The sequence below is a fragment of the Mesoplodon densirostris genome, chromosome 10 (genome assembly GCF_025265405.1).
Source record: "Mesoplodon densirostris isolate mMesDen1 chromosome 10, mMesDen1 primary haplotype, whole genome shotgun sequence".
Lineage (NCBI taxonomy): Eukaryota > Metazoa > Chordata > Mammalia > Artiodactyla > Ziphiidae > Mesoplodon > Mesoplodon densirostris.
The window spans coordinates 22,111,869-22,131,102 of record NC_082670.1 but is presented as its reverse complement, the minus strand read 5'-3'; the positions used below and the strand labels follow the sequence as shown (position 1 = coordinate 22,131,102).

Genomic DNA, 19,234 nt, shown 5'->3' with positions numbered 1-19,234 from the left:
AAAAAATTTCGAGAATATGTTTTATCTCACAAACATATTCTCATTCCATTTCTGCCACAGAATTTTACCCTAATACTATGTATTTTTATGCTCAATTACCCAATCATGCCACTATGCAATAGAACGTATTTATTTACATTAACTGGAATCTAAATTTCAGTTATTTCCAGTGACTATAAATCTGTGTTTAAGTGTTTTTTTCTGACTTGAATTACCTTCACATTTAGTAAGAACATTCAGTAAAAATATTAATAGCTAATTTTGATAAGGAAGTTGTTACATATGTCAAGTAGAATTGCATTGATAAGACATCTTTTAAAAAGGCAGAGAATATTTTTTCCCATCAATTCATGCGTTTGTGGATGAAAACTTCTTATGGCTGGAATAAGAAGAATTCGGTGAAAATTAGCAAGAAAGACCATTAGTTTTGAATAAGTGTGTGGCTTACAAAAGGTGCTTTATGATTATTTAAGGTGCATTATTCAAAGTAGAATCTTCAATATATTTCCACTGTTCATCTAAATTTAACGAACGGTGGCAATAAGTAGGAGTGATAGTGAGCAGGGGTCTAGTCACTACATAAAAATTATTTTTACAAAATATGGATTTCTATTTGACAGAGTCAAGGAGAAAATTTTTTTTACAAGTCTGAAGAAGTGTAAAAATATTAAAGCACTAACTTTCTGTGATATATATGTATGGTCCCTTTCGTTAAAACTGTAGTGTTCGTAATTGGAAGTAGATGAAGAATTTTTCACTTTCTCCTCTGTGAAATTGTATAAAATACACAAAGGAGACGCAGCCCTGTGTCTTGTTTACAGGTGAGACTTTGGAGATACCAATATTCCCTTTTTTTTTTTTTTTTTTGTCAACAGGGAATATTTTTACCCCTGAATTAACGTGCCACAGTAAAATGTTGTATAAAAAGTAATAGAGTGGCATGATTTGCAAGGGAATGTGAAAGTAGAATCCATTCACATCCATCGGGAGCCAGCGCGCGATCAGGAAGATACATTTTAGGAAAATGTTTCACTGTCTCCTACTGGATCTGGCCATCTCCAGAGTAGCAACGCTGTAGCTGAGTTGCTCTGGGGTACAGTGCTCTCGCTTTTCCCATCTTCCTTAAACACTAGAGCTGAGTTTTCCTGTTCACATTTCTTTTCTCCTCGCCTCTTCCATCCCGGGCTCTCTTCAAAACTAAACGACCCCAGCAATTCCTAGGACGACCACTCTTTCCGAACAGGCAGAAGAGGGTCCGAGCTCTGGGCCAGACCAGGAACCGCAGAGAAAACCCAGGAGCAGCGCGCGCAGCAAAGTCCTCAGGGAACCCTCGCTAGGAAATGTCTGGGTCGCGTGGAGTAAATTCCGCGGTCAACAGGGACGAAGTCTATAATTCACTTCATTTGCTCGCTTTTCCAGAACAAGAAAATGTCCTGGTGCAAACGCCAAAAGCAGCGCGTGCAGGATTCCTGCTTCAGTTCCTCCCACCTCCCACTCGCTTTGGTCAGGTATTTCACGTCCTTCCCAGACACTCGAGTGTTCTTGCTTGGCTGGCTGAGCGCAATTGCTCTCTACTCTTAGAGTGTGATTTACTGCTTATCTCATCACATCTCACACATGGAAGTGATGTGGCCTCGACCTCTTGGGGACCCCTAGGAAAGGTGTCTTGAAGGCGTAAACCCTCCCTTCCATCACAACAAGGTGGCACAAGTTGCAGAGCCAAAGGACCCAGAGTTTTGGTCAGAACCTGGCTATTCCCTCCTCTGAACAATTTAGAGGGTAAGCAGGCAAAATAAGTTGAAGAGTGTTGGTTTAGTGGACGTCCAAATAAGAACACCTTCAAAGCAACAAGTAAAGGAAGAGAAGAGGTCCCTCTACCCCCATCTTCACCTTCTTTCTATTTTTCCATTTGATTTTTTAAAATTCTCATTACCTAGGGTGCTTCCTGTTTGGAGGAATTTATACTTCCTTGTCATGATGTAAGGACTCATTAAAGAGTACTTTCACTAAAAAGTTTTCCTCAGAAAACGGAAAAAAAAATTTTTCCCTAAGACTTCCGTGTGTGTGTCCCGCCCCCCCCCGCCCCGAGCTTGACAGTTAGATAGTGATGCACAGATCTTTTTATTTTAACACATTCATTTGATTTTCTCCCGCCATTTCACATTTAACTCCTTTGCTTCTGTTTTTCCCATAGAGTGCACGCGAATGGTGTCTTCATGGTAATTGCAACATGTATTGCTTTCAAAAAGGATTCACAAGACATTCGCATTAACTTGATCTAAATTTGATAAAATCATGCGTAGGAGTGAAAAAAGAGGCGACAAAGGGTAGGAGACTCGAGCCCAAGTAAAAATGCAACATAGTCATCGGGCAGAAATCAAGAAAAAATGTTTTCTTTCGAGTGTAAAGAAAATATAAAACCGTAACTGGAGTGAAGTGTGTATTTTATTTCCTGGAAGAAATGATACTGATCCATTGGAAATGAACGGTAATTTTTAAAACTATGCTCGAGTGAGAAGGGCTAGAGATTCGCCTCTCTTTTGAAATGAGTGAGGAGGGTGGATTGTGTTCCCCACTCCCGTCCCCCCCGCCCCCACCCAACAGGCAAAAGAAAAAAGAAAAAAAGAAAAGGAAAGGAAAGGAAAAGGAGGGGAAAGGAAAACGCTAACTGGTTTACAGTGATTAGGTAGGGGGTGGCAATGGATTCTAGAGGTGGTGGAAGAAGAAGGTGCATCTGTAAGTTGACGACATTTCTTCGTGCTATGTTGTGCCTGCGATCTAGGAGAAAAGAACTGGGCATTAGAAGAAAGAAGCTTAGCAGAGGATGGTTTCGATCCATCGACCTCTGGGTTATGGGCCCAGCACGCTCCCGCTGCGCCACTCTGCTGACAGGCCGCCCCACGGAGCTCCTTTTTTCCCACTATGAACATCATGAGCTATGTCATGTGTCCTTGTATATACAGATACATTTTGGTTTGTTTATAAAATCGAAAGAATAAACTTCCCAGCAATAAGAGGAACAAAGTTCTGTGACTTCTTGCACGTGTAAGGACTCAGATCACTCTCAAAAATATCACGCTGGACCCCCAAAATGCCTCACAGTAGGATATGCTATATGATTCCACTTCTATGAAGTTCAAGAGCAGGCAAACTGTCTGGTGCTAGAAATCAGACAGCGATTAGCTTGCAGGATGCAATATTGACTGGTAAGCGGGCATAAGGCGATTTTCTGGACTAATGGGAATGCTCTCGGTCTCCATCTGGGTGGTGGTCACATGGGAGTAGGATACATCGGTAAAGTTTATCAGCTCAAACTACACAGAAACTCTTTTCATTTAAAAATATACTTCAATAAAATATTGGGAAAAGGGTACCACAGAGAAGTAGTAACCTAATGGAAAGGAGAGACGGGGGTGTGTGTGGGGAGAGAGAGAGAGAGAAAGCGGACTAGAGGCAGCAAGGGAAGGAAGGACGGAGCGGGGCCATCCCGGTGGACTCAGGTGCTGGGCGGTTCCCACTGATTCATCCAGTCTCAGCCTCTGAGGCTGTGCTAAGGAAGTGGCAGTCATCACCAGGCCACCAAGAGGACGACCGTAATTCACCCACGGTGAGGCACTGACGGAGCACATAGGTGTCCCGATGCCCCACGGGCGACAGCGGCGCGGCGATAAGCAAAGAGTGCCCGGATCCCACACCCTCCAAGGCTCCCACCCCCTCATCAGAAAACTCCCACCTTCGGCCTGCCAGCTGGACAGAGATTCGAATGCCCGTTTTGGCGGCATCGGCCCCTCAGCACTCCTGGACTCAGCCCTGCTCTCACACAAGAGCCCTCCTCTCCCGCAAACAGCCCTGGCCCAAACCCGCCCCCCCCCCCCGCCGCCCACCAACACACACACACATCACACTCACACACCAGAGGAGACCATCTGACCGGCGCTGAGGCCTGTAGCCTGAGCCCTCCAGACAGGTTGGCCCAGTTGCAGCCTGGAGCCCCAGTGCAATACCTGTGCACACTGCTTGCCACACGCAACACGAGGCCCCACGTTTCCCAGGTAGGCAATGCCAACTGCCCTGAGACAGGCCGCTGCGCTAAGCAGCCCGCCCCGCTCTGCTCACTCGGAGCCTGCAACCCGCAGCACACACCGGAGAGGCCTCAGCTTTGCCCCTTCGTCTTCCAAAGGGCAGAAAGTCCTGTTTCCAGTTAAGACGAAATCTCAAGGATCAGATACACCCTCCTGCTTGAAAGAAGCAAAACCTGACAAAATAGACGAAACAGTTTTCAAGACATCAAACATCAGGCAAAGAAGGATGGTACTCCCTGACAGAAAGAAAGGAATGAGCGATTTTTCTGGGGATGAGGTGAGATCTAGGATTGCAGCCTAGTCCTTACTGCCTTGAGAGAGTTTCCAGGCCCCAGTGCGTGGAACAGAAACCCAGGCGGAGGCTGGTGAACTCCCTGAGTTGAAGTGATGGGGCGGATAGTCCAGGAGACCAAGGCAGCTAAAGCTGGCAGCACAGAGTACCGGAAAGGAGAGAGCCGTGAGAAGAGAAACCTCCAGAAAGCACTCCACGTGGAGCTTAGCACTGGTCAGCGCACGCAGGTAGGGAAACTGTACAAGTCTGGGGAAGGACTTCCCACAAAGATCAGAGAAGTTACCATGATACTGAACTGTCCTTTCGAGTCAGAAGCAACGATATGAGATGCACGTCTGTCTAAGGAATCCAGATTCGATTCCTGTCCTTAAAAGAAAAGAAAGAAAAGAAAAGTCTGTGTTTTGTGTTTTTTGCTCAAAGTGTTCAAAGTGCTGCCGACATGGAGGGAAGAGGAAGTATCTTGAACCAGTGCACCTGGCGTGGTCCTTCCTCACAGGGCAATCTCGGCTGTCAGTTCCTCTGAAAGGGTCGTCAGGGACGTGGAAAGAACGACCTTTGAAGAGCGCCTATTTCCTTTGTATCTCTTGAGGATTTGAGAAAGGACGTTGATTGCGCAACTAGTTTGGAAAGAGAATTTAAAAGCGAATAAGCTTGTAACAAAAGGTTGCCAGTGATCTTTTCCACTTTTTCCCGCCGATTTTTCGTGTTAGGTCGAGCTCCCACTCTTGTGTCCTCTGGCCCTGCACTTCTCTCTGTCCTCAGCCACTGGTCCCGGAGGAAAGAGAACACTGCCCGCCGGGAAGAATGTTGAAGTTGTAGTAGGCCGAGAGCCGAGTTGGGTAAGGAGTGGATAAAAGGTACGCGAGGGACCGTGGGCTTGGAACGTGTTACTACAGAGAGGACTCCACACTCTCCGCAGGTGTGGAGAAGCAAGTTTCTTCCCACGAGGGTTAGGGAGCTGAGGGTCCCTGCGGAGGTGATCGAAGAGACTGGCCCGTACGGGGATCGAACCCGCGACCTTGGCGTTATTAGCACCACGCTCTAACCAACTGAGCTAACCGGCCAGCGAGCACCTACACCTTGTCCTCCTCTTTCGCTCCTCTTGCGCCCTCTCTCCCTCCCCGCCCCCATCCCCCAACCCCTTTAAAAGGTTAAGTTCCAAGTGTAGCTTCTCTCAGGAGAATTTGGTTGCTGTTGTTGCTTTCCACCCAAAATAAACAGAATGAGACGCTTTCTCTTGAAAGAAAAGCAAACGGAAAGAAGGCACACTGGTTTTCAGTCGTACTCCTGGACGTGAAAGAGGAAGCCGACGTTTTTGGAGGAAGCTGCGGCCAACGGCCGGGGGAATCCATGGAAGTATGTGCTGTTGTGTAAATGACTGGCAATCAGCCCCTGAACTAGGAGTGAGTGCAGGCTCTGTCATACAAGATGGAATATGGTGCCTGAAGGATATTCCGACGGGTCCGATTGTCGATGCTCGCGGAGTCCCCCAGGTTTCCGGGTGAGACTTGGTCGGCGTTCGGGAGCCGCCTCACCTACCTGGTTTACTCGGGAGGTTCCTGAGAGGTTCAGGAGGATGCTTCAAAAAGCAAACTCCGCAGAGGTGAGATGTTTCCGCCCGGTCTCGAACCGGGGACCTTTCGCGTGTGAGGCGAACGTGATAACCACTACACTACGGAAACTGCGCTTCCCTCTACGCGTGCTTATTTCCCCCCACCTCCCATCCCCGCGCTGGTGTGTCTAAGAGAGAAGAGACTTTCTGGCTAGCCCAGGTTCGGCCACGTTGAATTGCTTCTCTCTTCCAGGAAATGATCGGGGTCACTGCGCTTTTGTATTAAAACCAATAATACTAAAGTCAAGGAGTCACACCAGGCAAATACTACCCTTAAGCGAAGGAGTCCTTTCCAAAGGCAGGACAGACATTTTAGGCAGCGTCCGGGTACAGCAGATTTCTGAAAATTGCTCGATTCTGTCCTATGTGGGTTATGTGACCTTAGGAAGTTCTGTGATCACCATCTCTTAGGTGCCAGAACATGATCGCAGAAAAGTAGCCGGGATTCGGTGCCCTTGAACTCTGGCAGCTGCCCATTCTGTGCCGGAGCAGTGTTTGACCGACAGAAACCGAGGGACGGAGAGGGGGAAATGCCCACTGGTCTGCCAGGCCGTCCTTTCTTGTCCCCTCTGACCTCAATTCTGTGCCAGTTGAGCACTAATCAACCAGAGTCAGACTAAAATTGCTGTTGTTGATAACATCGTTAATGTAGTAAAATTGCTGTTATGGATATCATCACTAACGTCCAAAGTCAGTTTGTTTCTGCAGGGCAAGTTGAGCTAAGAGATCCCGGAGCCGTGGACCCCCTGGCCAGAGAACGGTAAACCGGAAACACCCTGACTCCTGAAGCAATGATTCCGAAATGTCAGAAGTCGGTGGTCAATGCCAGTTTCTTTGTTCTTCCCCTTTAAAAACAGCCGTATCTCAAAGACGAAGGCGGAGCGGACGTGAGACTTGTCTCGCAGTCCCTTGCTCGGCGCCGTGCAACCCAAGGCTTCCTTTTGGACAAAGCGCTGCTGTCCGAGTTTGGCTTTCTGTGTAGAGGGCACAGCAGATCTTTGGTGGGTTACACATGGAGCAGCTAGGTATCCGAGGACCGTGAAAAGTAAACGTTTGTCTTTGCCCGAATAGGTACTGCGGGAAATGGTGGTTAAAAGTTTTAAGTGAAAGGGGCTGTTGCGGCGTGGCCGGTTAGCTCAGTTGGTTAGAGCGCGGTGCTAATAACGCCGAGGTCGCGGGTTCGATCCCCGTACGGGCCACGGGTGCTTTTACTCCTTACCATCCAAGGTGGTTACACGTCTCTGAGTACTTGGAAGGCACAGGTTACTTAAAAAAGCAAAGGAAAAAAAAAAAAAAAAATCAACACGTCACTCACGGTACACCCCTCCCCCCACCCCCGTTTTGGAACTGTCGAACCAGCGCTCTTCTGGAAGTCGCGGTGCTGGGAAGCAAAGTGCGTCCTGGAATGTTGAGCGCGCGGTGGTCAGGACCAGCTCCGATATCCGGTCCGCACAAGCCGGGTCTTTCTGGATTTACCATTACCTCAGTCAAAGCCTCTTGTCTTTCTATCCGGAAGGGGTTGAGGGGTAATTTAGTGAGGCTGATATTGGTGAAGACACTCGTAGATCCACGTTGTTTCTTTCTTTCTTCTTGTTCTTCCTCCTCCTCTTCCTTTTTCTTAAAGCCTCTTTGATTTGAATCTGTGTATAGGTGTCTCTGTGTGATCCTTTGTCCATATTTGCCGTGTGAGATTGAACCTTTGTCCATATTTGCGGTATGAGATTGAAACCAGGAAACGTTAGATTGTGAACGTTCCTGTGATCGCCTTTGAAGGGTCCTTCCGAGTTGCGCAAGAGGCGGGATTGATTGCCCTGTGGGGCAACAAGAAGGAAGGTGAGGGAGCTTTTCCCAGCACGTCACTGTGATCCGAGAAAGTTTGAAGACTTGGTGGGCGTGTCAATTGCAAGGCGATTGGGTGTCAAAAGGGTCCCGAGCCAGCCAGGAGTCGAACCTAGACTCTTCTGATCCGTAGTCAGACGCGTTATCCATTGCGCCACTGGCCCCCACGCAAGACGAGCGCTTGAGTATGCCTACTTAATTAAATGAAACCTCCGAAGTCGCTGGTTCCGGAATGAGGATAGAAATAACCGCAAAACCGTTGACTCCGACAGATTCATGTAATTTGCGGTGAGTGTATATAATACAACGTTGTTTTCAATTTCCATATTTAAAATCATAAGAATTGTAACCCTTAGAACATTCCATACGTGATAGCAAGAATGCCATTCCCTGAAAGCAAGTTTTCGCCTGCGAGTGCTCTTTGCTAATTTTTGCAATCAATCTGTTAATCTGCCATGCTTCCACCCGCGTCATATATTCTTATGTACTTCTATTGGACCCTGATGATGTGTGCGCGGATGACTAATGACTGCCCTGTATTCTCTTTAATTAAGTGTTACAAAATAGTGCACATTTATTTGGTTTGGAAATGCATTCGGCTGGAAGAATCACATCTTTTCCTCTTACTGTGAAAAGAGTAAGCCTCACTAAGAGGGAGAATCATGGGCAAACTCTGTGATAAACCATGCATCGGATAAAGGCATGCAAAAGTCAACGGTAAAGGCAAAAAGAGGCAAGAATTCAGTCATTCAGTAAAGGTACACACATTCCAGAAACCAAATTTGACATAGAATGTGGGAATTTAGGAACTGATTTAATACCACATACATTTCAAACAGACAGACATGCTCTTTTTAGACAATTTGGTTGTATGTTTATTTTAGTTTTCAAATTGGACAAAAGAGACGCCTCAAAATGTACAACTGCCTCGAGAGAAGGATCTTGGATGTTGAGAGAGAGACACGGTATGGCAATGTTCTTGACGGCACAAACTTGGAATCCGGAGTGCAGTGCCTTCTCATCCCAGCTTTGCCATCGTTCACCTAACTGGCTTTTGCGATAAAAGAGAGGTGTACAGTGCTAACAGAAATGTGAAGATTTACTTAGAAAGTTTTATCTGAAGGAGTAATGGTGGAGGTCAAGTTTCAAGGTTGAGGAGATGTTCGCTAGGTATACAGAAGTATTGGGGGCAGAACGAATGATATGTGCACACATCCCTGGGAAACAAGAGGGACTGCTGGCAGGTAGGACAGTGTGGTCGGGAGAGAGGGGGCAGTGAGGTACGAAATGAAGCTGAAGACATAGGAGTGGCCATGGAGAGGATTTCAGGCCATAATCTTCAGGGCCACATCATAAAATAGCCATCAGATGTTTAGGTGATAGGCAACTCTTTTAGAAACACTGCTTTCTGTCTGTCATACTTTTGTCCTCTCAAAGTTCACAGAATCTGAGATCTAGTCGGACCTAATCTAAGCAAAAGCCAGCTAAAATTCCCCCAAACATTTGAGAAAACTCCCAGGCATTCAGATCATGTGACTCCCCTTAGTCCACGAGGGACAAGAGCCAGGGTCCCTGTAAAGAGGAAGTACTAGTGGCACTGGCGTCCCAGGAAGGGAGGCGTTTAATCTTCATCTTTAAAACAGACATTTTTACTTCTGGTAATGGTAAAAGTTAAATGGTTAAAGCAGCTGAAACGGTATGTTTGTTTGTTTGTTTTTAATGGTTAAAGCAGATGTAAAAGGTATGTTTAATAGGTCGCAAAACAGGCTGCTCTAGTCAGGGTTAAGTTTTAGTTAAATCATATGTAAGCCATAATGACTTCCCCACACCTTAATATGTGAACATTTCTTCCGTAACCATCAAGTAGAAATACTGTATGCGGTACTTCACGTGTTTTTGTAAATAAAAAAAAATCGGTGCCTAGAACACACACACCATCAGCTCAATATACTATCAGAACATTTCCCCCTGCCCTTTCTCTCTTCTGAGAAATCCCTCACACAGCCCGGCAAATCCAGAGTGCGCTGTTCATGGTCCTGACTCCGGGAAGAGGCGGGCTTCCTGGTGGCAACGCGGACCATCTCCGCCCGCCGGGCAGGCACCTTGAGTTGAGCGGGATGCCGAGCCCCGGAAGTGTCCGAGAGGAGCCCCTGCCGGCCTCGATACCCTGCCTGCGAGGGCCCCCGCGCCCCATTCCGCGTACGTCTGTCCCACAGACTTGTCTCTAAACACACACGCCGGTAAACCCACCCTAACCCCTTTCCGAGCCCGGCCGGGACTGTTCTGTGCCTAAATGCAACTGCTTTTTGAACCCACGTAAGCGACAGGTCTCTGCGCCCAAAGGACAACTCGTGGCAGCCAGCGGCCACCCCTCCCAGGCAAGCCTAGGTGGCTGAGGCGGGTCGGCCTACGGATCCCGGCGCGCAGCCTGGGCTTCCGGAGAAGGGGCGGCTTGGCCTTGACCGCGTTGTGGAAACACCTGAGCAGAGAGACCCGGATCAAGGAGGACTGCAGGCCGAGTCGCCGAGGGTATTGACGGGGGTATGAACGCGGACCCCGGGAACTAGGAGAGAAAGGAAAGGACAGTGAGGTTAAGCAACGGCCTCTGCCGGGCACAAAATCTCCGTGTAGTTTCTGGGGACGGGAAACGTTTCTGATTCATTTCCTCCACCCCCTCCTCCATTGCTCTCCACCTTCTCCACACACAAAATTTATATTGAAGGTTTCTGAAAATATTTCTGGCAAGGATAAAAGAAAATGCCAGAGATGGAAGACATCTGGAAACATCACCTTTTGTTTTTCGTTTGTTTGATTTACATCCTTGTTTGTCTGATGGCATTCATTCACTTATTCATTTCTAATTGCGGTAAGCATACCTCAGCTGCTTCCTGGCCATTTGCTTGCATTTCAACTCATTTGCCTATACAGTGAAAGTGAAAACGGTAAAGTCTGTTGAAGAAAATCTAGCAAAATACTCCATGCCTTTGAGATGAGCAACTATATGTTAGACAGGACCTAATAAGCACTAAGCATACAAAAAAGATTGCTACACTGTACCACCACCACCACCACCAACCCCCGCAAAAAAAAAAACCAAACAAACAAACAAACAAAAAAAACAAAAAACTGAACACGTTTTTCCTCAAGAGTCCGTTCGCAGAGAAAAACACTAGGCACAGACTGGAAGGACATACTCATAATTCACACATTGTAAAAGGTGTTGGAGTCCGAGGAACCTACAGAAATGTTAAAATGCAGTAAGTACTTTAACAAGATGTAGGTGTGAGCACTGCTGCTGTGAGGATAGGTTGGAAACCCTTTGTTTTGAGGTCGGGCACCTTAGAGAGGGCAGCAAGGTAGTAAGGAAGTAGTCGTACTTGTGGGTAAAGTGGCAAAAGCGTAGGCAAATAACTGTTTCCGCCCGGTTTCGAACCGGGGACCTTTCGCGTGTAAGGCGAACGTGCTGACCACTACACCACGGAAACGTCACACGCACGTGGGATTTTACAAGTCCAATAGAACGACATTTCCTTGGTGCTCCCCAAGTCTAATATTTTTGAGTATTTCTCTTTTAGTGTATTATCACTCACTCACTTCGCTTTCCCTCCTTTTTAAAAACGTGTTAAAATAAGAATATAGGAACTCTACGACTCATAACCAAACGTAACTCAAAAGCAGAGTCCAAATTCCTTCCCCAACATCAGGCAGGGTAACCTCAGGCTCCTAGAGCATGTGATTACAAGGAACTACCCGATAGTACCTTGTGACTTTCATTTCCATGTCTCTTGCTCATCGTAGGACCCAGGACATAACACACAGAGCCCTGAAGACCCCCAAACTTCCGAGAGGGCATGCTTGTCCGGAGGAGACTGCTGAGCGGGGGCGGGGTGGGCTGTGCCCCAGGAGGAAGTGACAAAAGGAGTGGTGTTTGGGAATTCCTGGGACCGGACTTTGTGCCGAGTAGGTTGAGGTGGGAGTCGTCAGTCAACTTCTTATCCAGTGTCACTCACACTGGCCTGGAACGCCTGTGCTCTGAGCGACGTCAATCTGTGCAAAAGCTGGCGTACTGGCCTATACTTTTTATTTTTCTTCTCACTTCACCTGACCTTCGTCACTGTGTTTGTCCACTTCCCAGCTTTTACCTCAAGGATCAGGAAGGTGCTCAGCAGCAAAACCATGGCCTTTCCTCGAATTCTCTGTGAGAAATTCGTCATAGGACAGCTCTGCAACAGCACGTCTGACAAAGAGCAAAGCTGCAAACTCCTGCTCTCAACAACTCAAACTTGGATTGGTCACAGGGTTGCAGGAAACAGAGAAGAGAGACAGTATTTCCCAGCTAGCAAGATTGGAGTCCGTTTTTTCCCTGATATCGAGTTGGCAGCATAAATGATGATTTATTATTTTCCAATAATTTGATTAGAAGTTTATCGTAAAGCAGTCAGTGAGTGGCCCCCAACGTGGCCAATCCTGACCCTACCAGATGTCCTGAAAAAGTATGCAAGCCTGAGGTAGCAAAGGGCACATGCACTGAGTATTATAATAAGATTGCACGAAATCAGTTAATTATTTTTAAAATTGCCAAATGAAACCACAGAGATAAATGATCACTCATTTTCTGGTACAGATGAACTTATTTGCAAGGCAGAAATAGAGACAAAGATGTAGGGAACAAAGTGATGGATACCAAGGGGGGAAGGGGGAGTGAGATGAATTGGGAGATTGGGATTGACCTATATACACGGCTATGTATAAAAGAGGTAACTAATGAGAACCTACCACATAGCACAGGGAACTCTACTCAGTGCTTGTGGTGACCTAAATGGGAAGGAAATCTAAAAAAGAGGGGATACATGTGTACGTATAACTGATTCACTTAGCTGTACAGCGGAAACAGACACAACATTGTAAAGCAACTATATACTCCAGTAAAAATAGACTAAAAAGAAAAGAGGAAACGGTCATAACACTACTTGATTTACACTACTCTAATTTATATTAGAATTTTCCCCTTGTTCTTTTATTTGTTTTGGATTAGATTTGACTAAAGGCAAATGAGTAAAAACAACTCCAGACTCAGTAATCGGTGTGGAAAATAGCTGTAAACAAATGAAAGTGCAGAACTTGAAAGCACACCCATCGAAACTAGATCACTAATTCAGTAGCCTTGCCTCACACTGTATGGTCCACGTAACAGTAGTGTAGACGTCACTCATCTGGGAGACTGTAGAAATGGTGACTTTCAGGCCCTGTTGCAGATGTAGTAATCTAACACCCTCATTGTAGTGGACCACACCAGGTCATTCACATGCTCACAAAATTTTGAGAAGCATGGCTCTAAGGCGCTATTTAATGTGCCAAAAAGCTCTCTGGCGCAAAATTGGGAGGATCTGAGGGGAGAGGTTGACCGTTCAATGAATCAATCAAGAAAAACAAACGTCTGCGTTGTGTTAAAAGTTCTAGGAGGCAAAAATAATTGAAGAGATCACACAAAACCGAACTGGCAATGTCTGACACCTGATCTGAAAGGTAAAGGAAAGAGCAAGAAGCAACCCCTCTAGGCAATTCCAATCTTCATCTCATGATTTCAGGGCAAGTATTCTGGGTTCTTAGCACCTTTCAACGCTCTTGGGAGAGTTGTTGATATTATATTTATTTTTTAAGCAAGGGGACTATTGCTGTCCCCATTTCCTCCTAGGACTTCAAGGCATGTAAACTCCAGTTAATTCCAATTTTTGTTTGCCATGTTTAAAACGTTGCCACCTAAGGCCCCACTGGGACTCGAACCCAGGATCTCCTGTTTACTAGACAGGCGCTTTCACCAACTAAGCCACGGAGCCAACCATAACACGGTGCTGATTCTTATAGTATTTGAAGCCGATGTCACTTTCTTGTTTCCCCAATGCATTTCTCAAGAATTTTTGATTAATGATAGTCTTGGGACTACTTCTTAGAATTTGTATCAAGTTCTTTTACTTTCTCTCGCCTGAAATATGCACAGAAGTTTACATGCTGTGTCAAGACAAGCAAAACTTTCTGAGCCTCTGGACCCTTGAAATACGTAGCCAAACCATTTCACTTCTAGGAGCTTTTACAGCTTCGTTATAGGAGATATTTCTCAGTTTCAAGTCTGCAACTGGGAAATGATGGTGCTTATCGGTCTTGAAACATAACATGAACTGGAGCACTTTGAAGGACTTCACCACACCATCTGCTACTCTTACTGTGAAAAAGCAATATCTTACAAAAGAGAAATGTGCTTCCCAATATTGATTTTGGAGCTATGTGGCAGGTAAAGGCAAGCAAAAGGAAAAAAGAAGGTAAGAATTCAGCAGATGCATGCATGTTAAGAACGATGTTTGAAACAGAGATATAGACAATATAAAACTTAGGTAGACATGTCTTACTTAAAAATGTCATAAAGTTCTTAACTGGTCCTAGTTCCTGAAATAAACAATCAATGCATAAATATCAGAGAGTTGTCCTCTCCTTTGAGAATGAGAGGCAGTATGGAATGATGCTTCAGAGCACAAACTGTGATGTCAGGCTCCATTGGTTCTTTGTTCCAAACCTGTCATTATATTTGTGACCTTGAGAAAATAATGTAAAATCTCTATTTCTTGTGTTCATTTACTCAGATTCTTTGGGGAGTGCAGGCAGATTGTGTAGGTTATGACTAGCCTCAATCTATAAGACTTCTACAAGCGTGTTATATCTAGGCCAGGTACACAACATTGCTTCCTGAGCTGATAGAGAATAGTGTAAGGAAACTGCCTGTATCTCTTGCAATAGCAGGCAATTTGTTTCCTTTTGCTGTTTATTTCAACAGCTCTAGCTGCTCAAGTACTTCTGTAAAGGTAGGTCACATTTTCCACTCATTTCTATTTGAAGAACTTCTTCGTTGTAATCAAATCTGTAAGATTTAAAATTTTCTGCCCAATGCAATACACCTCTCCTATTGTATTTTAAGTATCAGGTATTATGTGTATTAATGGGAAGACTAAGTTAAATTAGGAACCACCTGCATTTATGCACATCAGAGATGCCTAAAACTTAAAACACACACACACACACACACACACACACACACACACACACACACACAAATCCACCCAGCATTAAAGTAATCTATGAAGTCTTGAAGAACAAAAAAGAAGGCGTGATTAATACTACCTGGGAGAAGTCTGAGCTCTGTGAAGAATCCACCAAAGAACATTGAACTGGCCACTGCTCTTTCTGAAAAACTTGGATTTTATAATGGGGTCACGGTGTGATAGATAAACCCAGTTTTGTGGGGCAGGATGTAACAAAGAGAAGTGGTTTAGATGTTTATTGGCCCAAATGGAAACATTTTAGGCCCAAGATAGGAAAGAAAACACTTTGGGTGTGATGTGAAACTTTGTGAGAGAAACCCACCGAACTTCAAGTTCAACATAAACCAGATGGCTCCATTTCAGATGTCTTTTACTGGCTAAAGACAAATCTCATTGGTCTGGTTTGCATTTCAGTGTGCGAATGGGACTCTAGGAGAGGATCTGGCAGGACAAGTATACATCATCTAGCACAGATAACCATAGAAATATCTCTGCCACATCCCTCACCAAAATAAGACATCAATATCACATTCCTTCAGCTTTGAACAACTACCTATCACGGAACTAATGTCAACCAGGCGTTTGCCTCAACACTGACTTCAGTGGTGGCAAAGAGACATGTTTCTTATTGTAATTTTTAAAATTAAATTTTTATTTTGGAATAATTTTAGAAAAGTTGCAAAGACAATACAGAGAATTGCCTTATACCCATTACCTAGTTTCCCTTAATATTAGCTTCTTCCATTATCATGGTACCTTTGTTAAAACTAAGAAACCAACGTGGGTACTTTATTAATAACTAAATTCCTGACTTTGACTATATCACACTAGTTTTTACACTAATGTCTCTTTTGTTTCCAGGATCCTACATTGTATTCAGCCTCCTCTAGTCTGTGATGGTTTCTCAGTGTTGATGAAGTATTTCTGTAGCATACTTGACTGTTTTCCAATCTGGGTTTGTCTGATATTTTTTACATGATTGGTTTGGGGTTATAGGTTTTTGTGGGAGACCACAAAGATAAAGTACGTGTCCCATCGCATCATAACAGATGTGACATGATAGGAGCATAGCTTACCATTGGTGACGCTGACCTTGATCATTTTTAAGGTAGTGTTTGCCATTTTTCTCCCTTGTGAAGTTCCTATTTTTTTCCTACTTCCTACTCTACTGTTCAGAAGGTAGTCACTCAGTATGGCCCATATTCCGGAAGGGAGGGGATTAAGCTTCATCTCCTGCGGGGGTGGGGGTGGGGGGGTAGTATTTACTTATATTAGTCGGAATTCTTCTGTAAGGAAAAGGTTTCCCTTCTCCTGTATTCTTTGATTGATTTATTTATATCAGTATGGACTCATGAATATGTATTGTATACTTTGGATTATAATCCAAAACCACACTCTCTGTTATCCAAACTGTTCCAGCGTTGGTCATCGGGAGCTCTTTCCCTGTTATAAAGAGACAATTGGCAAAGCTGTTTCTTTCCTACTGTGTTGATATTAATAATTCTCTTTTCCCCACACATTATATAAAAAAATCTTGTTTCACCTTTCGCTGAACTAGTTAAGATCCAAGTGTGGAAGTGTAGAAAGTGTGGATGGTTTCCCAGTTTATTTTCGGATGAAAATAATCCAATAGGGTCAGTTTCTTTGCAAGAATCAGTGACCCAGTGGAAAAATAATATGCCCAAAGCGGCTCTATTTCCCTTGCTAGTCACTCACTACTATCCTTTCACCCTGTTGATGGGATTCAAAGGAGGACTTCAACCTTGGGGAAAATCAAAGATGTGTGTTTAAATTTTTTTTAAGTTCTCAGCGCGAGGTTCGTCTGTCTCCCTGACATTAATTGTGACATCGCAGTGGACCTGAGACTGGAAGAACTGTCATCTGTGTAGAAATGTAAGAGGAAAGCCTTGTCGTACAAATTGGCCTGTACGGGGATCGAACGCGCGAACTTAGCGTTATTAGCACCACGCTCTAACCAACTGAGGTAGCTTGCCAACAAACTGGTCGCTGGTATCTGTAGGCAATTAAATAAAAGGGAAACAAAATGGTTTCTTCAAATTCTCGGGACGGGGGATGGGGCGGGGGAAGGCGGTGAGGGAGGAGAAGGAAAGGGAACACAAAGAACTGAAACAACCGAAAAGTAACGTTAATTTTTTAAATCTCCACATTCTTCCTGTTTCACAGGAACAAAACATTCACAGGACAAAACATTTAGCCTAATTGAACTCTACTTCTTGGGGGCCTCTCTCCAACTGACGACTCTGAGCCCCCCCAAAAGATCAGATTCAAAGTCCCCGAGGGAGGCTTCCTTCCTCCTACCTATTTAAAATAATTTATAAAAATAAATTATTTTTAAAATAATTTTATTTCATACTATCCGAGTCCTTAATCCATCTGGAATTCATTTTTGTTAATTGTATGAGATGAAGCAGTCTCTTTTATTTTTTGAAGAGTTTAGCTACTAGTACCAACTGCACTTGAAAATTTCATTAGCTTCCTGCCGTTCTAAAACGACGAATTTAGCCCTCTTTTTCATATTCTATACCCTCCCCGTAAGGGATCTCACCTTTTCCCAAGATTTCGATATTCTAAGGTACATTGACAATGCTCCAATCTTTCCCTAGCCCTCACCAGACACTCCATACATTCATTTGCTCTAACCAAAAACCTTTGCTTTATTCCGGATTCCTCTCTTCCTCTCACACCTCACAACCCCTTTAAGAGCAAATCGGTTAAATATATATAGAAATCTGACCACTTCTCACCGCTTGCGTTGTAAGCGTCCTCGTCTGGGCCACCATTGAATCCCACCTGGATTCCTGCAGAACCCTCCTCCCAGTCTCCCCTCTTTCACTCCTCTACCGTCCCAGCTCAGCCAGCAGCCAGAACAGTCCTAAAAGTGAGTCGAGTCATGTCATTTATTTGTCCCAAAGCCTCTACTTGTTCCACATCTCACTCCTGGGGACTTCCACCGGGTTTTCTCTTTGCCTGGAATCCTCTTCCCTCATACTCTGGCATGGCTAAGTCTCTCAGGGAGTTCAAGTCTTTGCTCAGATGTCAACCTCTCATAAGAGCTCAGATGAAACTGTAGCGCCATCTTAATCCACCTAGCCTGCTCTATATTTTTGCCATGCCGTTTACAATCTCTTTCACATGGTAGTTATTTCTTATTATGTTTATTGTTTATTTTTTAATCACACCCCCTACTAGAACATAAACTCCACAAGAACAGGAATTTTATCTGTCACTGAGAACATCCCAAGTATTAGAAGAGTGCCTAGTAACCAGTATCAGACGCCCAGTAGTTTTTGAGTGAATGGATGATTGAATATGACAACTATTTCCTTCATATTCCATAGTCATTTCACACTCAGTCTATACAAAATTCCATGTATTCTGCCAAAATCGCATTTTCCATCCTCCAAGTCAGATGGCTAAGGGTCGGTCTTCTCCAACTCCCCCTTACCCTTATTCCGCCCATCTCCTCTGCCCACACGGTGCAACCTGTCACCAAGTCCTGCTTCTTAATCCCTCCTCTCTCTACTGCCTCCCCACGCCCACCGTTAACTACCTGGTTAACAATCCCTGTTAACCAGGTAATTAATTACCTAGCTTGAATGTACTGTATCTTTCATCTTTGTTGGTGTCTCCGCAGCCTCCCACACATTTCCAAGCCTCCAGCCTGTCCCCATTTGACTCCTCCCTCACATGACAGCTAGAGCAATCTAAACCCAAGCTTGTCTCTTTCCTACTTAAAATCTTTCCATGACTCTCCATTGCATTTGGAACGCTGTGCACATTGCACGACATGGTTTATAAGCATATCCATGACCTGCCCCTTCTTCTCCCAAACCATGTCTGACTCCTTGAAAGTGATCCAGATAGATGCATTCTGTCTTCCAGACCCTCCTGTGCACGTGTTTTGTCTTTAGCCTGAAATACCCTTCTCCAGTTGCTAGAACTGGAGAACACACACCGTAAAACAGAATTCAAGTTTCAGGACTTAGATAAGATGACCTTCTGCCCTGCTTCCATTCCCTTAGTACCTGTCGCTTGTTGTGGAATCACTGGCTTACTTACCAGTCTCCCCACTAAATTGTAATCTCCAAAGCAGAAGTTTTCCTTCACCTCTGAATGGCTGGTGCAAAGCACGATACAAGGTATATAGTCATCACTGTAGAAATGTTAAATTATCATGTAAAGACTGTAGAAATTGTCTAATACTTTTCCTCTTGCCCCCCTCTGTAAGATGGCAGTCTTGGGTTGTGGAATGCCTTTCAAAATAGAAACAGCATGAAAAAAAAAAAAGAAAAAGAAA

General features: G+C 44.7%; 7 non-coding genes across 7 annotated transcripts; 1 reads left to right on the top strand and 6 right to left on the bottom strand.

Annotated features, from left to right (window-relative positions):
- Positions 1-2,815: 2,815 nt before the first annotated feature.
- TRNAM-CAU (transfer RNA methionine (anticodon CAU)) lies at positions 2,816-2,887 on the bottom strand. The gene has a single exon. It is a non-coding gene; the product is annotated as a tRNA-Met (tRNA).
- A 2,477-nt stretch (positions 2,888-5,364) lies between these two features.
- Positions 5,365-5,438, bottom strand: TRNAI-AAU (transfer RNA isoleucine (anticodon AAU)). The gene has a single exon. It is a non-coding gene; the product is annotated as a tRNA-Ile (tRNA).
- Positions 5,439-5,983: 545 nt separating this feature from the next.
- TRNAV-CAC (transfer RNA valine (anticodon CAC)) lies at positions 5,984-6,056 on the bottom strand. The gene has a single exon. It is a non-coding gene; the product is annotated as a tRNA-Val (tRNA).
- Positions 6,057-7,111: 1,055 nt separating this feature from the next.
- TRNAI-AAU (transfer RNA isoleucine (anticodon AAU)) lies at positions 7,112-7,185 on the top strand. The gene has a single exon. It is a non-coding gene; the product is annotated as a tRNA-Ile (tRNA).
- Positions 7,186-7,916: 731 nt separating this feature from the next.
- On the bottom strand, positions 7,917-7,989 carry TRNAR-ACG (transfer RNA arginine (anticodon ACG)). The gene has a single exon. It is a non-coding gene; the product is annotated as a tRNA-Arg (tRNA).
- Positions 7,990-11,237: 3,248 nt separating this feature from the next.
- TRNAV-UAC (transfer RNA valine (anticodon UAC)) lies at positions 11,238-11,310 on the bottom strand. The gene has a single exon. It is a non-coding gene; the product is annotated as a tRNA-Val (tRNA).
- Positions 11,311-13,588: 2,278 nt separating this feature from the next.
- TRNAT-AGU (transfer RNA threonine (anticodon AGU)) lies at positions 13,589-13,662 on the bottom strand. Its single transcript has one exon. It is a non-coding gene; the product is annotated as a tRNA-Thr (tRNA).
- Positions 13,663-19,234: the final 5,572 nt, after the last annotated feature.